This window comes from Pteropus vampyrus, unplaced genomic scaffold (assembly GCF_000151845.1).
Source record: "Pteropus vampyrus isolate Shadow unplaced genomic scaffold, Pvam_2.0 Scaffold455, whole genome shotgun sequence".
In the NCBI taxonomy this organism is placed as follows: Eukaryota; Metazoa; Chordata; class Mammalia; order Chiroptera; family Pteropodidae; genus Pteropus; species Pteropus vampyrus.
The window spans coordinates 391,228-414,394 of NW_011889236.1; the positions used below are offsets into that span (position 1 = coordinate 391,228).

Consider the following 23,167-nt stretch of genomic DNA (forward strand, 5'->3'; position numbering starts at 1 on the left):
AAGAAAAATATGTAGAAAAAAATTAATTTCATCTCAATCTGCTTTCCCTTTAGTGAAGGTTAAATAGGAATTTAATCCAGGACTGGAGGTCAGGGACATGGGCTTAAGCCCCGACCCTGCCATGAGCTCACTTTTCCATGGGATGCTACCTTCTGCAATTCCTGCTGGTAACAAGGACAGTGATCGGGTCAGACCTGGCCTGGCTGCAGCCTCTTCACTTTCCTCTTGGCACTGCTGGCCCCATCACCATTCTTAACGACCTGAACTGGGCATGAGGGGCCAAGCTCTCCCAGGGTCACTGTCAAGGAGCAACCCCCAGATTCTGCCTCATTCGCCTCAGCCTTATTTGATCATCAGTGAATCATCAGCAAAATGCCACGACCAATAATGGTAAGGATACACATTTTGATCATATCTAACATGTTCTGAGAGATCACTGTATACCAAGCTCTGGCTAAGCACCTCTGGAAGGTTGTATTCTGCCAATGTTTACTTTTCATGGTCCCACCCCATGGGCAGAATGCACTTCCCAACCGACTTGGACAGAATCCTATTGACTCTGAGGCTGGCCGTTTGGCTTGCTTTGACCAATAGCATGTGGGCAGAAAGAACAATGTGCCAGTTCTAAGAAGAGGTACCATGTGTTTCTGCTTCCCTTCTCACCTGTTGCCATCCATCTGCCACAGGTAGCAGCTGATCCTTCAGCCTCATTCCAGGAACGAGGGGCACAAGGAATGGATTTAAACCCACTTGGAGCCAAGTCACACTGACCCACAGACCTGAGAGCAAGAAATAAGTGTCTGTGCTCATTTTTAACATTCGGGGATATTTGTTAATGTAGCAAAAACTGACTATTAAAACACATTTATGATCTTAAGTAACTCTCACAGAAAATCCTCTGATGTAGCTAGCTATGGTATTACGTCATTTTACAAGTACGGTTGGACTAGATTCTCTACTTCTCAAATCCTACCAAGCACTGATCTTCTATAATCATAAGCCTTGGCATCTGGCAGCATCAGTTCTCTATTCAGCTTATGATCAGTGGGCCCTGAAGAATAGGGGTGCATTACTGAGTGTGGGTATTAAGGGCCTAATGAGAGATAATCTGAAGGCAAGAAGTGACTCCATTTCTTGAGTTCATAGTGGTGTTGAGAAGGGCTGGAAGCAGCTCTTTACCGCACTACCCCCCGCCTCCGCCCCTAGAGAGGAACTGGCTTCTGCAGAATTGGAGTCAGTGGCGTTCCACAGGACTTACTGTCCAGAGGCCTATGAGGATCCCAGGCCTAGAGTCCGCTGGCTTAATGGGAGTGATGGCCTGCCAGAGACATGGGACCTGCTGGGCTGTCTGTAGAGCTAAGATTCTCCGGGATCCTGGTGGCCATATACAGGGGAGCTCAAAGCTGGTCTAGGCAGCAAAGGAGTCATGAAAGGAAATAGATCTCAGAGCCTGTGTTCTTCAGGCCTTGCATTAGAGTGGGAGACCTGGCTTCAAGGGGCCGGTCGGTAGCTGGTTGGGACTCCTGAGCCATTTCTGGAACTTTCTGAAGGACCTCTCCATAGAACATCTGTTATCATTAGAGCCTTTTGCCCACATTGCCTCAGCACCCAGCTGAGGCCTGATCATCACCCCCAGCACATTCTTGTAGGTGGTCCTCCTAGATCTGGGACTTCTGTGTTCCGAGCCCAAAGGACCAATGTGCAAAGGATGGAATTCCGTTTCCTATGAAGTGAAAACGTGTGTGTCGATCAGTCCAAACAGTCCTCCCATGGCTGCAAGGGCAGTGGTTGGAGCAACTGCAAAAGCATTATATTGATTTCAAGAAGCAAATGAAGGGAGAGTTCAGAATACCTTCCGTAAGGCAGGCAGCCCTTGGCTCCGGCGAGGTGCTAATGAGCTCCCTAGCCAGCTGCAGCTCGACCTGCATCCTCCCAGCAAATGACCCAGGGCAGTCATGGAAGAGGGCACCAGCAAGTGCGGGTGATGAGGTGATTAATGCTGAGCAGTTCGTGGGCTCATCCCAGCTCCTCTCCCCAAGTCTGTTTCTTTTTCCTTTTATCTCCATAAGGCAAAGCAAAGAGCCAGGCGTGCACTGGGAATTCCTCCCTCTATCATGTTCTGATCTGTTTGCTTGTATAAATGAGCCAGTCTTTCAGAAGAGAGTGAACCCTCCTCCTCTAAAGGGACATTAAGCCCATGGATTTGCCTTGTTCTTGCTCCCTGGGGTCCTCGCCACCCTCCTGGCTTCCCGAGGCTGATTCACCCTGTTCTCATGTGGATGTCAGGATGTACATGTTACCTGGAGGGTGGGTGGCTAAACCTTGAGTACGGGGAAGGAGTTATTTGAAAGCAGATGTGTGCCATCACGTTGAATCGACATCTTTACTTCTGCATGAGGTTGCATGATTGTGTTTTCATGCCGAGAAGCCTTCTAAAGAGGTCAGTGTTTTCTATTTATCTATCCTAAGATTGGTACCTTGTCGCTTGTGCAAACTGTGTGTGTGCTAAAGTGTGTCTTCAGCACAGAAGCAACAAGATGCAGACCAGGAAAAGGATACAGGGATCTTTTACAGATTATTAAAATAGGAACATCTGCATTCCGTTTTTTCCCTCAGATCTTTAAAAATCACTCTATTTTTCTTGCTTTTTTGATGACTTGCTTCACTAGCACATGTGTAAATTCCGGACCCTGAAGCAAATATCTCAGCTGTGAGCCCTTGAGCATCAGACTTACAAGGAAAGGAAACTTGAGTTCTAATCTCAACTCCACCACCAACAGCAACATCAAGAAACTTGCTAAATCCCTGAACATTAAACTGCATGATCTTTCATCCTTCGATGCTTCTAACTCTGGCATTCTCTTTGCCCCTTCACCTTCTCACACTGTCATCTTTCAAAGCTCAGTTTAAATGTCACCTTCTCTGTGAAGACTGTTTCAACCTCCCCAGACAGATGTGAACATTCCTTCTTCTTAGTTCTTTTGAACATATCTCTGTTTAAAGTACTTGTCATTGGTTTGTTAATTTATTTACTCAAATGTGTATTGAATGGCTACTTTATGCCTGGGCGCTATTGTAGGGACCAAGGATCTAGGGAGTGATCAAATTGACAAAACATATATTGTAGAGCAGCACTGTCCAATACAACTTTCTGTGGTGATGGAAATCTATCTGTGACTCAATAGCCACATGTGGCTACCGAGCACTTGAAATGTGGCCATTGTGACTTTAGGAATTAAATTTAAATTTTTATTTAATTTTCATTTAAATAGTCACACATGGCTAGTGGCTACCAGATTGGACAGCATCATCCTACAGGCAAAGATAGACTCTGCAAGCATTAAGAAACCCATATATTATTACTAAATTTGGTTAGAAGTCTTTTGGAGTCAAATAGAGTATAGTGGCAGGGAATAAGTCAATTAAAAGGGCTTCTTGGGGGAAGTGACATTTTTATCTGAGACCCAGAGGATGAGAAGGTGTCAGCCATTTAAAGAGTAGGAAGACTTTTCTAGGAAAAGGCAATAGTAAGTAGGAAACACTAGAGGTAGGAATGAACGTGACATGTTGGAGGAATTGAAGATGGTGAGTGTGGCCGGAATGGAGTGAGTGAATTGTAGGAGTTGCAGCTGGAGAGGTAGACAGGGGTCAGATCACTCAAGGTCTTAGAGGTGATGGTGGAGTGGAAGGGGCTTGTTGGAAGTCCTAACAGCAGGCGAAAAAGAGCAGGACACTGAGCCCGCATCTCCGGGCTGTGAGCTCAGTACTTCTGCACCAGGCTGCCTGAGCAATGTGGGCTCCCGACGTTGACACCAATGCCTGCCTCGTGGTGAGCCTCATCTGCATTCTGTTTCCATCCCCGTCTCCAGCCTGAGTTATTTAGGCCTGTCTAATTTATGTAGCTGCTGTACACGGGTAGTGCATGCCGGGCTTGGGGGCCTGTCCGTGTTTGTCTCTGTGAAAGAGAAATACTATCGTCTCCTCTGGAGCCATCTTTTCCGATCATGCTGCTTGGTAGTTAAGATTCTGGGAGCATTTAGCACAGGGAGGAATTGCTGTAATGACAAGTGGATCCTTCTGTAACCTCTACTTAATTGGATGAAGTGACAGCCCCAGCGAAGACTCAAATAAAATTTGGTGCAATCAGGCTGTGCTGAACGTCTGGTGCCAGAACCACTGTAGAAATCTTGCAGCTGGTTCACGGAACCATGGAAGAATCTGGATGGACAGGAGGAGCCTGTGCTTAGGGGCCAGGTGAAGGTGTTTACGTCACCTGCTCATTCTCCCATCCTCCCTATGACTTCTGTAAATCTCTCTAGAACAGGGGTCCTCAACCCCTAGGCTGCAGACTGGTACCAGACCATGGCCTGTTAGGAACTGGGCCATGCAGCAGGAGGTGAGTGGCAGGAGAGTGAGCAAAGCTTCATCTGTATTTGCAGCCGCTCCCCAGCGCTAGCATCACCGCCTCAGCTCCACCTCAGATCATCAGGCATTAGATTCTCATAGGAGCGCCGGTCCCTGGTGCCAAAAAGGTTGGAATTCCCAGGGGCTGCTCTAGAAGTTTCCTTGAAGGAAGTGGTGGGAGGCACTGAGGCAGAGGAAGTGTCTTAGGTTGGGCTCCCTGGAAACAAAATCTGAGACAAAGAGTTGGATGCCAGTTTATTTGGGCAAGTTCTACTGAGGTGCACCTGGAGCGGGGAGGTGAGGAAGGCAGGACCAGGCAGAGGCAAAGCTGACTCGTGATGTGGTTACAACTGAATGTGGAGGACTCAGGCAATGGGAGAACCCTGGAGCTTGGATTGCCTCAGACTGAAGCTAGAAGACCAGACCTTTGTATTTCCACATCAACCAGACATTGACCATATCCTCTTTCCCCCAGTGAACGTAACCTTGGGTAAGGCTGTTCCCAGTAGGGATGAAGCTGCGAGCAATTGGCAGTTGAATTTCCCAGCCCCTGGCGGGTGGGTCAGCAGAATGCTACGACATCCATTGCAAGGTCAGCCGGAACCGACAACCCACAGTTGCCTGGGAATTCCTCATCTTTCTCAGATGAAGGTGTCGACTCCAAGGAACCCTGACATGCGGAACCCTCCTGCTCCTCCTTCCAGCTCTCGCCACTTTCTCCTCCCCTGCTCCGGGTGAAACGGAGTGAGTCCTCTGAACACCTGGAGTTCAGTTTGCGCTCTTTCCTCTGTTATACTTGTTTCTAACACCTTCACCGGCCACCAGACTTCCTTGTTATTACTTTCTGCTCTTGTTCCCATGGCTGGTTAACTGTGTCTGAAGGCAGCTTCTCCATGCACTTCCTGCTCCTGCCATGATTCTTCCCTTTCAGGGGTCTAATTCCCAGCAGTGAGTCTGGAAGCCCAACTTTCATAGTCATCAGAGCACCCTGGTGCGCAGACCCCAGGTCACATGGACCAGAACGAGGATTCATGCTCTACCATTTGTTAGATGAGCGACACTGGGGATGTCAAGTTTTCTCTTTGTCAACATTGGGTACACATGTGGTTTATATCACGTTTTTATCATTTTGAACCTTTCTCATCTGTAAAATCGGATACATCTATCTACATTGTAGAGCTGTTGTGAGGATTAGGTATTGCATGACAGGCCCACAGCATGGCACCTAGCATGTGGTCGGGGTTGCCATTCTTGTTGCCTTCATGGAAAGCCATGTTCAACTTAGCCCGGCCCAGGGCAGTCCAGGCCAAATCTCAGAGCCCATTTAGAACCCAGATGCTAAAATGAAGTCTTGAGTGTAGCAGAAAGTCTTGAGAAGAGAGGAGGTAGGTAGGCCTGGTGAAAAAGGTTGTCTTCAGTTTGGATGTAGAACTTCCAGCCAAGTCTAAGCCCACTCTACAAGAGATCTGAGTGAATGGATACCTCGAAGGCTACATCTGAGTGCAACCCCCCCATTCCTGCCTCCCTCAATCTCACAGCCAAGGGCCAAACAGCATTTATTTCTGGTTTACTCCCCTCCTTCTTCCCATGTATTGTCCTCCCACCCAGCCCTCCCCTTATGCAGCCACAGCCTCAACTTCTGCGTGGGAGCAGGGGCTGTGAACGTCGTGTCTCCCCAGTCCCATAACTCTGGCTCAGTGTGGGTGTCTTTCTGTCCTTGCAGGCAGTGGGAGCCAGTGCAGAATCCTGCTCTTCTTCCTTTGTTGGACACACAGCAGGACTCCACAGGCATATGGAAAAGAAAAGGCTTGATCACTGTTTATTTTCCTTAATTTTCATTGTGCCTCTTTTATTTTTACCCTTGATTACAAGCAACAGAAAAGTTCTTCTCTGTCTCCCCCACCCCTTGCAGCTGTTAGTTTGAACAGCATCTGCTAGACCGACCCCCCACTACCCCACCCCTTCCAGGCTCAGAAAGGAGAGAAATTAGCTAAAAGGCAAACAATGGAAGCATTTTTAGTTCAGGGTGGGAGCCTCATTTTGCCAGACCTGCAGTCTTTTGCTTGGCTCCCCAGCTTTCTTTGAATGCCAGCCGGTAGCTTCTGGGGACAGAGTGTTCTGTCGTTGTCATTGTTTTGCCTCGTTGTTTCTTATTTGAAGACAAACTGGTGTCTTCGGAGCCCCTCTGTGGACAGATCTGTGGATCTGTTCATCTCATTTATAGGGAGGGGCCATCTACTTGTTAAATGGTTAAGACTTCGGTTATTTTTCCATCCTTTATTTACTCCTTTATTCATTCATCAAACACATCTATGTACCTGTGAATTGCCAGTGGCTGGGATGCAAAGTTAAATTAGACAATTTGCGTGACCTCAAAGATACTCACAGTTTGGCTGGTGAGACTTGAATGTAAAGCAACGATCGCAATGGAGGATGGACAATACAACATTTAGACAATGGTCATTGTTAATGTGCGGGTATGCTGTCGTTGTCCCTTGGCCTGGTTCTTTATTTTAGCACATATTGCCCATGTGATCTTGAGTAAGTTACCTTTCTGTGTCTGTTTCCTCATCAGTTATAATGTGGGAATTGATAGAATTCACCCCAGAATAATATGAGCATTAAACCAGAAAATGTATATGTCGTGCTTGGTATAATGCCCCAAGCGAAGTGACTTCTTAGTCACTGTCAGCTGCTGCCCCTGCTCTTGTTGAATAAGAGATCTCGGGCTGTGGCTCCAGAGACTGGGGTTCAAAATTTGGTTTCGACATTGAATAATTTAACCTGAGGCAAGTCACCTAACTGCTCCTCCCTTACAGAATGATAATTTTACTCACAAGTGAGGCAATGCTACTCAGAGTGGGGTCCTAGGCCAGCAGCTTCAGCATCGTTGGAAGCTTATTAGAAATGTAAATTCTCAGGCCCCATCCCAGATCTATTGAATCATAATCTAGAGTCAGGTATATGAATCTATGGTTTAAAAGTTCTCCAGGGGATTATGATGTGTGCTAAAATTTGAAAAGCACCAGGTCAGAAGTAAGGTATGAAAGTTGACCAGCACATAAATTGCCCAAATATTGATGATCGATAAAGATATTTTTAGCTGTTATTACAGTGAGAGCAAAAATAACAGTTGGTGAATAACGGTATAGCATGCTTCGCTGGAAGGCTTAATTTGAGCCAGCTCCAGAAAGATGATTGGAGATTCCTGAGAAAGATGGTCACTTCTGGATGGAGGCAAAGTGCAGGCAAAGGCACGATGGTGTTTGGAGGATGGTGCAAAATTTGGTGCTGCTCAGGCGCAAAATTCAAGGAGAGGGGTGGCCGAAGACACAGCCATAGAGACACAACCTGACTGAGCCAGATCACAAGCATCTGGTTTTACCAGGCCGAGGACTTTGAGCTTGATGGTCCTGGGGACAATTGAAGGACTCTAAACAGAAGTGACAAGACAAAATTTATTGTAAGATGAGTCATGGAGGCTGTAGGGTAGCAGCAGGAAGACCCAATGGGTCAGGGCAAACAATGCCAAAGAAGAAACAGGGCGAAGAAGAAACTTTCTCCTAAAAATTGAACATGGACTGGTAGACTAGTTGTCCTTTTTTAAAACTTGTTCTTCCATCTGGCTTTTTGCAAACATTCACTGAGTACCTGCAATGCTATAGGCATTCGGGGATATATACCTAAGTCAAGTAAAGCACCATCCTTACCTAACCATGGTCCACAGCCTCCTGATAAGCAGGATGAGTGTGATTATTAGATTCTGGGAGAAGGAAAGGGAGCCAACCTATATTGAGCACCTGGCACAGTGTGGATGCTATTGTGAACGTGATCACCGCGGTTATTATTTCCTGACAATGTTCTTGGGCATTCCAAACGTAGCCTCACTCAGTCCTCACAATGGCCCATTTTATAGCTGAAGAAGCTTCACTCAGAGGTGTCACGTGTATCTAGACTTGAAAAGGAATAGATATCAAAGAGGACATCAGATGTGGGGAAGACTTTATTTGTTTATATTTGCACCGGAACAGAGAGGTTGAAGGACAAAGCTTGAGGAGCGATGAGGAGACAAGTGCGAGGTTGTCTGAGGGTTCAGGCTAAGGAGGCCTCATTTTGTCCTGTCAGCAGCAGGGCAATCTTTAAAAGATGTTAAATAGGCGTTGAATGATTGGAGTTGCTTTGGAGAGATGCTGTGACATCTCTGAGTATTTGCTGGCAAAAAGTGAGGTCTTAGGAGGTAAAATCTTTTATGAAGGGCACTGACATTTATTCATAGCATTTCGATTTCTTTGCCTAATTCTCCTAAAAGCTGTGTCTGTGTCAAAATCTTAGCAGGATGAGTGAGGCAATGAAGCTCCTCTATTCCTCAGCCGCCGACCCTGAAAACTCCCATCGGTAACAGCTCATCATTCTCCGAAGCATAATGGAAGAAGCCACTGAGGGACTGAACACACGCTGCTGCTGTTGTGTGTCCTGAGAACAGAAGGCAGAAAAGGGCCAAGAGGAGAAATGGGGATGGGGAGCCCCACCCTGTGTGGGTTCTTGACACACACCAGCTCTGTCCTTTTGACCTGGGGAATAGGTGTTGCTCCTATTTTACAAAGAGCCAAGTGACGCTCAGAAAAGTGAAATGCCCTGATCAGGGTCACACAGATGCTGGTTGGCTGGATCAGCCCCTTTGCCAAAGAGCCTTGGGATCCTGGTTTTGTGTGTTGCTCTGTGTGGGTGACATTGTTGCTGGTAACACCTTGGCAGTAACAGTCTTTGTGATGGGCAAGCTTCTAGCCATTACAAAGCCTTGGTACCCTGTGGTAGGCAGAATAATGCCTCCTCCCCAAGATGCCTATATCTTGACCCCCAGAACGTGAATCTATTACCTTAAATGGCTAAAAAGATGTGGCAGACGTGATTAAATGAAGTACTTTGAGATAGGGAGATTATATTGAGTTATCTGGGCCCAAGGTAATCATAAGAGTCCTTATAAGAGGGAGGCAGGGAGGTCATAGAGGAGGAGATATGACAATAGAAGCAAAGAGAGAGGGAGGAAGGGAAAGAGAAAGGGTCATGGAGAGAGAGAGAGACGGATTTTTTAAAAAAATTATGTACAATTTTATAATGCAGATTATTAGCAAATACAGAGAACAATGAAAAGGAATACTTAGCCCTTCTTGCCATGAATGCAGGATTTAGGATGTTAACTCAATATAAGAAGCTGAAGCACACTGTAGGCATCAGGACATAGAGAGCGAGCGGTATTTCCTTTAACTTAGACATCTTGTGAAGTGACATACGTATCCGTGGCCACATGATGGAAAATGGTGTGCTAGTGGCTTGAAGATGGAGGAAGAGGCCACAAGCCAAAGAATGCAGGTGGCCTCTAGAACCTGAAAGAAGTAGGGGAACAGGTTCTCCCCTGGAGCCTCCAGAAGAAACACAGTCCTGCTGACACCTTGATCTTAAGACTTCTCATATCCAGAACTGTCAGATAATACATTCATTTTGTTTTAAGCCACTAGGTTTGCTGCCATTTGCTGTAACAGCAACAAGAAAGCAATATAGATTCTCTTGACTTGTAAGGCGGGCATCACCACACCCCACATTCAAAGACAAGACCAAATATATATAACCTTGGCCCCCCTTCTCTTCTCTGAGCCTCACTTTTTTCATCTATAAAATAGAAGAGGGAGCGAATCCTCGTTGTGCAAGGTCGTGGGTACCTGATACTTACTGGGAGTTGGAGGACAAGGGAACGGACAGAGACAGTTGGTAGGGGTAGGTCTTCAGCTGCACAGAGACTAGATTTTGGGGGGAAAACAGAATAATCAGTACAGATAGGCAGCTAGTTTGAATTCATTTTCACTGTTGCATAATATTCCACAAGGTTTATCTCAGTGGTAACATTATACTTACTGTGAGATGGTTAGATTAAAAATGAGCTTTCTAAAGGCAGGAATTTTATTGCTTTCCCACCATTGCCTACTCAGGGACAGAACACACAGTAGGTGCTCCATGAATATTTGTTGAATGAATAAATGAATGTACAACTGTGAAAACACGTTAAAAGTCACAAATTGCTCTGCACAATTTAATGAATTTAGACCAGCTTCAGAGAGGTCAAATAATTTTCTTAAATCAAACGGGTAGTAAGTACCAGAGCCAAGATTTGAATCCCAGTGTTCTGGGTCTTAGTCTGGTGGTATTCCTACCCCAGTCCAGCTGTCTGGGCCTTCTGGTCTGCTCATCCCTTGTAGGCTCTTTGGGTGGCTGGCTCCCTGTGACAGGTCTAGCCTCTCATATATATTTCTACCTAGGCCGAGGTGATTTTTGCAAGGAAGCACAGTGAGCACGTCTCAACAGAAGCAGGTGGCATCTTGCTGAGGACCACTCTGGATTTAGAAGCACATAGTGAGAAGGGAAACGTATCCCTGTATGGTAGAGCTGAAGAGGGGGGTTACCCCAGGCCTTGAGGATCTAGAAAGGGGGACACAATTTCTTGTCAGACCCCTGGGGTTTGAGCATAGACCACAACCGAAGCAAAATGGCAGACCCCCCTATTGCTACATCTGGACCACCAGCTGCTACTAGGGGTGTGGAAATAGTGAGCTCTGAGAGGACTCTCCTCAGCACCCTCTCCCACTGCCTTCCAGCTTTGTGGGCACCATGGTCCACAGGGAATGCTGCTCTGGGCGTAGGCACCATAGCCTCTGACAAGGCGTCCCTGCTGGCTGCTTTGGAGCTGGGCAGGACCAGGTTCAAATCCCAGTTTCCTGGAGTGACCCCTTTTCCTCTCTGCACTTCAGTGTCCTCATGTAAAACAGAGACAGTAATACAATAATTCCTTTTCTGCAAGGCCACTGTGAGAGTTTAACAATAAAAATTGTAACAAGAAGATAGCATTGATTGAGCACTTAAGTCTTAGGCATTGACCTAAACGCGTTGAATGTTTTTACTTATTTAGTACCCACAGTAACTCTATGTGGTAAGTACTACTTTTAACCTTTGATGTACATATGAAGACACTGAGGCTCAGACAGCTTGTAACTTGCGAAAGTCACTCATAGCAAGTGTCAGAGGCAGGCTTTGAACTCAGGACATTTGAGTCTGACAGGCATGTTTTCTATCCACTAATGCGTATCACCTTCACGATAGCTTTGCAAAATTGTTGAAATTTTCCGTAGGCCCAAGGACCATCTGGTGTGTGATGAGACTGTCTTTAAGGTATTAGTTACTACATATCTGTGCTATCTGACATGGCAGCCGCTGGTCTTATGTGGCTCTTTAAAGTCAACTTTTTAAATTAATTTTAAATTAATTAAAATTAAATAAAAAATAAAATTTTCAATTTTTTAGTCACATGAGCTGCATGTATATAGTGGCAACCATATGGGACATTGTGGAGATAGAATATCTCTGTCATTCCAGAAAATTCTGTCAGACGGCTTTGCTATGAATGTTGGAAGAGTCTTGAATTTGGCCAAAGAGTTGACAGGCTGACCCAGAGTACCCTGAGACTCCTAGAAAGGACAGTAAGGAGGATTCTGACTCCCAGCTAGGATGGAGAAAATGGAATTCACCAGCATTTTTTGGAGAGGTCCTTGAGCAGCTGATTTAGAGTAGAAGCAGATGTCTCAAGGAATCTTGATGTCATGTCAAAGGCAGGGCAAGAGATGATGTCAAGGAGTAGGAGGAGGAGGGTCAAATATTAATGTCCACAGCATTTAGCAACCTGGAGGCCATTAGTGAACTAAGGAAGTTGTTCTGGTGGTGTGGTGGGTGGTGGAAGCCACACTCAGGTGGAGTGTGGGGCAGTGGAAACAGCTCGTCTAGATGATTTTTGTTTGAGACCAGCAGAATTGGCATCCTCTGGGAGTTTGTTTGAAATGTAGGATTTCAGGCTCGCCCCAAGATCTACTGAATCAGAATCTATATTTCAACAAGTTTATCAGGTGATTCATTGACCCAGTAACCTTTGAGAAACACTGCTCTAGTGGATGTTTGGGTGTTTTTAGACATGACAAAGACGAAGAGAATTACAGGTTGGCAAGTAGGGTTGACTAGAGGACCATGGTTTCTGATCTGCATGAGGAGGTGACAACTAGGAGGAAGTATAGAGGTTAGGAGGCAGGGGATTCTACTAAGGCTGAGCAATGTCAGATGCTATGAGGAAGGGAAATGGAGTAGATAAAAAGGAGACCTCTGGCAAACTGAGGACATGGCATCCCTCTGAAAAGCCACCCCAGCAGAGCATCGAGACAAACACAAGATTGTGGTCCCCCTGAGGAAAGTGGCAGCAGCCGCTGAAGGGTCAGGTACCAGGTAAGTCTCACCAAATAGCTTTTTATTGACTGACAGAAATGTGTTGGCCTGATGGTTGGATGGAGGGAGGTGTCTGTGAAATTAGGAGATGGAAGTGAGGGTTGCACCTGTGCATGTGCGAAAGTGTGCGTGTGTCTGTGTGTGCACGTGCATGTGTGTGTGCATGCACGTGCATGTGCTCACACAGAGCAGCAGGAGTCTCCCGGAAACAGGGTAAGCCCCTGACTATGCAACTGCAAGGGCTCATGATAGGAATGAGATGGGAGCCCCACAGCTCCGATATCAATCCCAGGATCCCATAGAACCTGCAGATCCCATAGACCTTCCACCCTCACACCCCAAACTGAACTGACCAACTGTTCCCCCAACCTGCTTCCTTGCCTATGTCCTTCTCTTAGCATTGCTGCCTACCCACTCATTCAGCCAGAAGTTTGAGGGCCAGCCCAACTTCTCCCTCCAGCCACCCCTGCCGGGTCTGTCACCTGATCACACCAGCACACTTTCCCAGATACTCCTGTGTTACCCACACACTTCCAGCCGCCGCACTGCTGAGACCCGAGTTATGTCAACATCCTCCTGTCATCCAAGTCACTGAGTCATCCTCCAATCCTCCCTCTCACTGAACCTTCTCGGTTCCAGCCCACCGTCACATACTTCTCTTGATGTTGTCTGGGTCCCTACCTTTCTGGGGCTTCCTACAGCCTTTAAGATAAATTTCAAATCCTGAGTCCAACTTAAACCATCTGTTGTCAACGCATTTCAGCACCCCATCCCTGTCCAGGCCAAGATAACCTGTTCTTGAAATTGTATCCTGAAGATACAGACTCCCCGCCTTTGTGTGCGCTGCTCAAGCCCTGTTCATATCTCTTTGGAAGGGTGCTGCTCCTTCAGAGGTAACAATTAGTTCTGTCTCTGCAGTCCTTTTCACACTCCTCTCATTTGATACTTGTCACAATGTGTCAACTGTGTGTGTACTTGAGTGTCCTCTCTCACAGACTATGAGCTCAGAGCAGCTGGGCCAATGCTTAATACCATAAAGACCTCTCAAGGTTAGGTTCATCAGCATTACCCAACCCAGCTTTGATAAGCAAGGGTTGTAAGTGTGTTAGAGACAGTGGTTCTCAAAGTGGAATCTGGACTAGAAACATCAGTGTCACCTGGGAACCTGTTAGGAACTTAAATTCTTGACCCTTACTAGAGACCTACTAAATCAGAATATTTGAAGTTGGGCTTAGAAATCTGTAGTTTTATCAAGCCCTCCAGGAGATTCTGGCACACACTCATGTTAGAGACTCACTGACTTAGGGTAGCTGCCATAACAAATCCCCAAATGTCTAATGATTAAAACAGGAAAGAGGTTTATGCTTTACTCATGAAATATCTAAAATGGACAGCCCTCCTCCAAGTGTTGACTCGGGGACCGAGGCTCCTTCTGTCATTTGTCAGCCATCTTCACTATATGGCTTTTATGGTGACTCTGCTCTTCTACGTTAAATGTTTGGAGAACTTTGTGTTCTGTTGTTACTGTTTTTGCTTGTTTGTTTTGGTAGACCCATCCTGAAGGTGGCACATATTTGCAACTTACTTTCCATTGGCCAGAACTCAGCTGCATGGCCATACCTAACTGCTAGGGTGGCTGAAAGTGTCAGCCACCTTGCGCCAAGGAAGGAAGGGACACAGGCTTGTGACCTGTGAGATGGTCTCTGTCAAGTGAGATGGTCTTTATTTGTCAAAGGACAGCTGAGCCCATACCTGGTGCCATGCCCAGGGCTCATCTGTAGCAAAGTGACAGTGGAAGCCCCTTGGTCACTGGGTTAAATTATTTATGTAGACGGCATTGTTGGGAAAAGCCCCTATAAAGCATGAGTAGCTAGACAGATGAATCAAGACACATGATACATTTGAATTCATTTGTAATTTCGGGGTCATTTGTAGTGGGTTTATGGTGAGGAAGGGCTCCACCTTATTTTCGGTTCTTTTATGAAAGACACGTTATGATATTTTTAACATTAATAAGACTTATGGATGAGGGAAGTAATGCTCAGGGAGGTTAAGTGGCTTGACCAGGTTGTACAGCTAGTTAGCTACAGAAGAAGGAGTTGAATCGAAGACTTTTGACCCTAAAGGGCTTAGGTTTTTATTGATATCTTTATATTTATATCAGACTTCATCCTTCTAGAGGCTTCTCCTCCAGATCAGACTGAAGATCATAGAACTCAGAGCTGGAAGGAAGCCCTGAGGCCATTTCGCCCAAGCCTCCATCAAAAGCTTTGGGCATTCTATTTCAGGATTCTACTTCTACCTTCAGAATTTCTACCTTACAGAAGGAATCGTGGGCATGATTGCCTCTGCAGTATCCAGATGTCTTCTCCAAGGAGATGCTCTCTCCAGGATGCTGGGCATTCTGCATCCACCACACTAGCTCCAATGCCCCTCCTCCCTGCTGTGCTTTGAGCACGTGGAGATTTAAGCAGCATGAAGTCAAGTCCACACAAGTGTTCATCTAACTCCAGATGTGGTTCATTTATTGGTCAGTTGCAGTGGATCTGTGGAGGCCCCTCAGATACCAGACACATTATTCACAGATGTTTCTCTCCCGTTAACACACACATTTGAGATCTCGCTAAGTGCTAAATCAGCCCTGATCAAAGTTACCTTGGGAAGAATGTTTCATTTTGGTTAAAATTATAGGGATTTTTTTTTTTTTAAGTTAGGCTAGATTTTATAATGATGTCCTTTGTCATGGAAAACAGCTTTCTCCTAAATGGAAAGAAAAATCAAAATAAATCTTTTCTTGATCATTTTTGTTTAAAAAAAAAATCAGAGTTTTAAATATTTCTGCCATCTGTTCACTATTATTTCTGAAACTTTGTATTGAGTGTCTGGGGGTTGGGGGCTGAGAGATACTCAAACGGCCCTCGGAATTGTTTTAAGTAATTAAATCTGATAAAATTTGTAAGTTTTTACCTAATCTCTGGATGATTCGATTGGAGTCAACCAGATGTAAAAATGCCTGCGACAAGTTATTCCGTGCCTACATGACATGCAATTTTGACAAAGTATCTTGAAAACAGCTGCTAAGTATGCAATCTGGGGATTTGACAGTGCAGAAGGACAATTCTGTGTACTCAGGAAAGCTTGGAGAAAATCCAGTATAACTTTGGTCATAAGAATGAATTGTGCTTATTCGAGAAGGAGCTATATTTTGATAATGAGGCAAGTAAGATCTACAGATAAATTCTCCCTCTCTGAGGAGAGTGGCTGTGGGCACATATGTTCTGGTAACATTTGGGCATTAGTCAACTTTTTCTTTCTCTTGACCTTTTTTCTTTTGCAAAAGCTCTTATTTCAAGACCTAACTCATTGAACTCTCTATAATTTCCACAACAGTTTGCATGTCTGCGACACCCATCTCATCATGCTGCACAATAATTACTTGCTTGAGTACGTATCTCTTCCTCCACGCCTGGCTCTGTCACTTACAACCCTGTGACCTTTGATTGGTCACCTAACTCTTCAAGCTTCAGTGTTCACATATGTAAAATGGGAACAGTGAGTTTTACCTCCCAGACCTGCTAAAAGATAAACACATTTATCATGCTTATAAAGCCCACAGTTTGGTACATAAGAAATGTTCAGTATATGTCAACTCCCCTTTCTTTCCTTATCAGACATCTTAGAAGAATGTAATCTCCTCAAGGTTAAGAACTATTTCTTATTTCCATAAGTCACATAGTAGGCAACTTGGTAAGTGTCAAATGTGAGTGAGAAAATGAATGAATGAGAAGTGAAGCTTATTATTTCCTGCAATATCTCTAATACCTGTACTGATTGTCTCAAAAATTGGAATCCTGCCCAAAGGCATGTAAGTTCACTGTGGAAGCCTTGGTAGGAACAACACCTTTCATTGTAGTGTTTATTGCTTCTTCATCAGATATACTTGTCTCCACATCTGTTCTTAACCCATGTCAGAGCAGCAGGTGTTCCCATTCACCTGCAGTGGTGGGGGCTATTTTTTCTGTTTCCTCTCTAAGGTATCCAGTGACTTCCCCTTGCTGGCTCTTTCTGTCTGGGCTGTAAACTTGTCCCTATCACCTTCATCCAGAGAAATAACAATGTTTGATTTGCACATACAAGGATCGTGATGATTATAGGTAATGGCCTCTCACTTTTGCTAAACAGTTTATATATGCATTATCTCATTTATTTTCCCATGATATCCTTTAGTACAGGTACTATAATATTCCTCCTTTAGAGCTGAAGAAACTGAGGCTCAGAGAGGAGACACAAATTGCCCAAGGAACACAGCTGCAGAGCCAAATCCTTATCTTCCAGCCAAGCTTTTTGAGAGAACTGTTTAACTTTATTGGCCACACTTATTTGCATTCCTTTAGGACTTTCAGGATCGATGCCTCTTTTTTTTTTTTTTCCCTTGTTTCTACAGCTGAACCTCTTCTGCCCTGTTTCTGTGCCTTTCTCTTAAATGTAGTGTTCTACAACGTGCTGATCACATATGCCTTCATGCTCCATGTTCTCTCTGTGAGTGATTTTATCCAGTCATTATTTTAATTATGATCAGGGATGTTGATGACTCCCACGCCCACATCTCTTGCTCGGACGGTTCCACTGAACTCCCAATTAACTAGCTGCCAGAGATATTCCTGCGGACTGCCACAGGCACCATAAGTTCAAGATATTCTTCCTGAATTTTTGATTTCCGCTAATGGCCCTACCATCCATTTCATCACTAATGGCAGAAAGAAACTTGAGACTCACGTTAGATTCCTACCTTTTTTTCAGTCCTTCCTACACTCCATCTACCTATCTAATCCATCAAAATGGACCTGCCAATTTATCACCTGGATATTTCTTGACTATGTCTCTTCCCTGCCATTATTATTAGTACTGTGTCAATGCGCATCAGTTCTCAACTGGACTTTTGCAGTGCCTTTTATTGGGCGTGGGGGAAGGGAGATAAACTTTTATTTTGGAGCATAACATAAATGAAGAAAAGGCACAAATAATAACTGCATATACTAATATAAACACCCTGATCCAGACATAGAATGTCACCAGCACCACAGACAATTTCCTTATACCTCCTCCAAGTCATCGATTTCCCGTCCCAGAACTGTTCTAATTACTACTGCAATTTTTCCTGTTTTTGAGTTTTATATAGAATCATAAAGTCAGTATTCTTTGTCTTATTTCTTCCATTTGAAATTTATGTGTGGGTCTTATCCATGTATTCATAGCAGTAGTTCGTTCATTCATTTTTTTTTCATTCTTGAATAGTTTTTGTGAATATACCAAAATGTATCCTATTGCTACAGACATCTGGTCCACCACCCCTCCCCGCCCCCCACCCATGGTTTTAACCATAATGAACAATGTGAATATTTGGTCTGTGTTTTTTGGTGATACTGAGCTCTGTTTTTCTCGGAGACACAACTTGGAGTAGAATTGTTTTCTAGGTTAAATATGTATTGCCAGACAGTAGTCTAATGTGACAAATTGGTGTCATCAGTCTTTTAAATATTAGCTATTCTGTCAGATATATGATGATAGCTCATTGTGATTTTAACTTGGATTTTTCCGTTGACTAATGAGAACCTTTACACAAAGGTGAGAGCTAATTGAGCACTTTTATACATACATTTTTTGGCAATTTAGATAACCTTTTGTGGAAGTTGCCTTTTCAAATATTTTGCCTTTTAAAAAAAATTTAGTTTTGTCTTATTGATTTGTAGGAATTCTTTATATTTACTGGATATGAGTCCTTGTTATATGCATGTGTGTGTGTGTGTGTGTGTGTGTGTGTGTGTGTATGCATGTATGTGTGTGTATATATGTATATATAAATGTTCTCTCTCATCCTATGGCTTGCCTTTTCACTTAATTAATCATATGTGTTGATGAATAGAAGGTATTAATTTTAATGAAGTCCAGTTATCAATCTTGTCATTTATTTATTTTTTTGTCATGTTAAGAAATACTTGTGTTCCACAACATGAAAAAATTACTGTCATATGTTAACTTTTAGAAGTTATATTATTCTTCATTTCACAAGTAGGTCTATGTAAACCATCTAAAACTGATTTTCGTATAAGGTATTATATAGAGATCAGGGTTCATTTTATCCATATGGATGCCATTTGACCCAGTACCGTTATTAAAAAGATCATCTTCTCCTAATTTATTGCTCTTGAACCATTGTAATTTATCAGGTGTCTATAAATGTATGTGTCTACTTCTGGGTTCAGTTTTCTGTGGGTCTATTTGTCTATCATTATTTAGATAGCTTGTCGTCCTCATTTCTGTAGCTTTATCAAAAGTCTTGAAATTAATCGTACAACTCTGCTTTTTATATAAAAAATAACAACAAACAGCAATTATTTATTTACTCACATATTTGTGGGTTAGCTAGAGGTCAGCTGATCCAGAATGTTTTATCAGAACAGCTCTATTTCAGGCTGTGGGTTTGAATAGTTCAGATCTCTGCTCTGTTTTTATTTTGGGACCAAGAAAGAAAAGAGCAGCTATCCAACTGGAGGATTCTTATGGCAATGACAGAAGTGCAAAAAGGAAAGCCCCAGTACACAAGAACTTGAAAAACAGACTATGTTTTTTAAAGTAGTTTTAGGGTCACAGAAAAATTGAATGGGATGAATCAGAGTTCCCATGTACCCATGCTCCTATCCACGTTCTCTTATCTATCAACGTTGTTTCAACTATTCTAGGTTCTTTGTATTTCCATAAAAAATTTAGTATCAGTAACTCAATTAAAAAAACAGAAAGACTTTAGGGGTTTTGACCAAAATGTACATTGAATCTCTAGAGCAATTTTGGGAGAATCTCTAGAGCAATTTTGGGAGAATTACCACTTAGTAAAACTGAATCTTCCAATCCATGAATATGGAATATCTCTTGATTCATTAAGGTTTTGTTTTGTTTTGTTTTGTTTTTTTGATTTCTCGGCAATATTTTTAAAATGTTTTTCTTTATTTTTGGTTTTCATTTTTGTGACATTATTTCTTTACTTTTTTTGCCCATGATCTCAGCTCTTTCTCTTTGAGATGTCAAATATACATACATTAGACCACTTGATATTATCTCACAGGTTACTGAATATCTTTATTTTTTAATATTTTTTTCTGTGTTGTTCAGATTTCTGTTTATCTATTTTCATGTTCAATGACCCTTTCTTCTACAGTGTCTAAGAATAAGCCCAGAATAAACTTTTTGTTTTAGGTATGGTGATTTACAATCATAAAATTAAAACAAAATTACTTTCTGTTCTTCTGCTGTAATTTCCTATTTATTCTCCCATTCTGTCCAAATTCCCTTTGAAATCTTCGATACATTTATAATACTTATTTTAAAATTCTTATCTGCAGATTCTAACATCTGAATCATCTCGATGTCTATTCTTTTGACTGTATGTGTGTATTTGTGTGTGTTTTCTTCATGTAAGAACTGTGGCTAATATGCTGTAGATAGTTTGGGTAATGTCAATTTGCTTTAACTGGTATTGAATTTTATCCTGTAAGGCAGTTAAATGACGGGCACACCCCCCTGAAATGGTCAGGATGGTTTATTCTTTTTAAGGATGGCTCTGTTTCAGTTTTGTCAGTCATCTTAATGTGTGGTCCTTATTTTCAGATGTAATGCTCACTGCTGTGACTTGTTCTTTCTGGATCTCAATTGAATCCCCACAGCAGCTGGACCAAGATTCCAATGTTCCCCAGCCTTGTACCATCTCTGATATTTCTGTTTAGCTCTCATCCCTTTATCAACTACTCTCTTCTAGATCTTGCAAAGTTTTGCCTTGCATATTTTCAGGCCAGCAATCATCCAAAGACTGGCAGTAAATTCCCAAGTGTCCTCTCTGAGACTGCTTTACAAATTCCAGCCACTTCAGTAGCCCCAAAACTTCAGTTCTGCCTCCTCGATTCAGCAAGACTGCCATGCTCTGTGTGGACTCCACCTCCCCATACTTGGGTCTAGAAACCACCTTCAGGATACTCATTGGTTCATTTGAGATGTCAGATGACAGTAGAGTAAGAAAATACATGTGAGGTAAGAGGTTCAAAGTCCCCTCCAGAATGTGATCTTGCTTTTGCTCTACCTCATGTGATTTTTAGAACTCTAGAAAGATAAAGATTGGAGGAAGGTGACCTGAAGCATCACCTACCTATTCCATCCCCCATGTTGAACCAGTGGAGAAACTGAGGTCCTGAGAAGGTAAGAGACTTGTCCAATAGCCTCATGAGGAATTAGAACTCTATCTAGAACCTAGTATAGCTTCCTCCTTTCAATGGCCCCTTCTTCTTATACTTAAATACATTTCTTCAAAATGGAAAAGAATATATTAAAGAAATTTGAAAGTTGCATTTTAGGTAATGGTGAAATTTCTGAAGGACAGGGGGTGATAGCAAGGCAGATGGTACAATGTATATTGGGAAGAGAGAAGGGAGAGATTTCGTCCATGAGAAACCTACGGGTGCTTGGCTCCAGGAGGAAGATATGTGAGATTCTTCAGAATCTTCAGAATGTGCTCTCAGGAACTTGCTTGATTCTCATTCAGCCCTTGGCTGGCAGTCGTTAAAAAAAGTATAATGTTATTCCTTATTTATTTTTTGGAGGTAATATGTTTAAGTAGTTCAAAAATCAAAAGACCGAAGAGCATGTGCAGCAACCCCTTGGACAACATGAGTTTGAACTGCACGGATCTACTTACGTGTGCATTTTTTTCAATAAGTACTGTAAATGTGTATTCTCTTTTTATGATTTTCTTAATAACATTTTCTTTCCTCTAGCTGCTTTTATTGTAAGAATACAGTATGCAATACATAGAAGATAGAAAATATATGTTAATTACCTGTTTATGGTATCGGTGAGTCTTCCGGTCAAAAGTAGGCTGTTAGTTAAGTGTTTGGGGAGTCATAATTTATACACAGATTTTTGACTGCAGGGGTGTTGGCACCCCTAACCCCTGTGCTGTTCAAGGGAATTGGAATTTTGTGCTTCCACTTCTTACCCAGCCACACATGTCTCTTCCCTGGAGATTAGTGATGTTACTGTTTTCTTGTGTATCTTTCCAGAGGTGTTTTATGTGTAGATTAATCAAATTCCTATTCCGTTTTCTTCTTTCTCTTACATAAATTGTAACATATTACACGAGCTCTTTTGAGTCTTACTTTTTCCCCCACTTAACGTATCTTGGATATCTTTCTGTATTTGGACAGAATGAGCTTCCTTGTCTTTCTAATAGCTCCAGGGTGTTCCATTATATGGATGAACCACCATTTATTTAACTGGTTCCTATGGATGAGCATTTGGATTGCTTCCAGTCTTTCGCTATCAAACAATACTGCAATGAATAACCTTGCACAAATGTCATTTCATTGCGCTAGCATATCTTTATTATAATTCGCTAGGCCTGGGGTGGCTGAACATTTTTAACTTTGATAGATATTGCCAAATTATTCTGCATAGTGGTTGTACCAATTTACATGCCTACCAGCAATGGCTGAGAGTTGGCATCAGTTTTGATTATTGTATTTACAAGCTGGAAACCACCTTATATTTTACCTCTTTCATTTCCCTTGTGCTATGGATAGAGAATCTGAGGCTCAGAGATACAACCAAGGTCATGCTGATTGTCAGTTGCAGAGTTGGGCCTGAATTGCAGTACCCTAACTGCTCAGCCTGAGGAGCCTGCAGATCCCGGGATGCCCATATGTGCACTGTCCGTGGCAAAGCTCGTGATTTCACTCTACAGCCTCAACTCATTAGAGTAGTACACAGAACCTGACACAGTACCCAAAGCTCTCTGTAGGCACCTGTTTTCTGAGCTGTAGTGTGATGTTTGCTTATCTTAAAACAAGGGTTAATGTACCCACTGGCAAGCCAGCTGTGGCCTAAGAAAAATTAAGGCTACATCCAGGTTGGCAGAACTCCTAATTAGACCTTGTGAAACTTGGTGAAAGGGGACAAGAGCCTCTTCAGGGGACAAAAGAGATGTCATCTGAGATTCTTTACCTAATGACATTCCTCTTTCACTCAAAATGTCCTTGTACTTGGCGTCCCCCCCATTGCCTCTGACTCATTAGTTCAGATGAAGAGAGGCACATGATGCCCCTTATTCTGCAGTGGGAGTCTTGTCAACATCCCTCCTTCCACTCGAATCGCGTCAGACTATTCAAGCATCAAAAAACAGGCAAGTTTGCACAATGGATGAGATTCGTGGGTTCTGGAGTGAAACCACCTGAACTGGAGTCTCAGTCCTATCATTAGGGTTTAGTAGTCATGTGAATGAATATGAGCCAACTGTGTATCCCCTCAGCCCACCTTCCCTACGTGTAAAGAGTATGGTAACGTTAATCCTACTAGACAGGACACACGAGGCAATGCCGTGGAACAAACCACCCCAAAATGTCAGAGG

The 23,167-nt window shown here is 43.3% G+C and overlaps 1 protein-coding gene across 1 annotated transcript in view; it reads left to right on the forward strand.

Moving 5' to 3' along the window:
- Nucleotides 1-23,167, forward strand: part of LOC105306715 (receptor-type tyrosine-protein phosphatase T-like) — a gene marked incomplete at its 3' end in the record, with an annotated part of 597,375 nt that overhangs the window by 139,238 nt on the left and 434,970 nt on the right. The gene's annotated exons all lie outside the window — the stretch shown is intronic.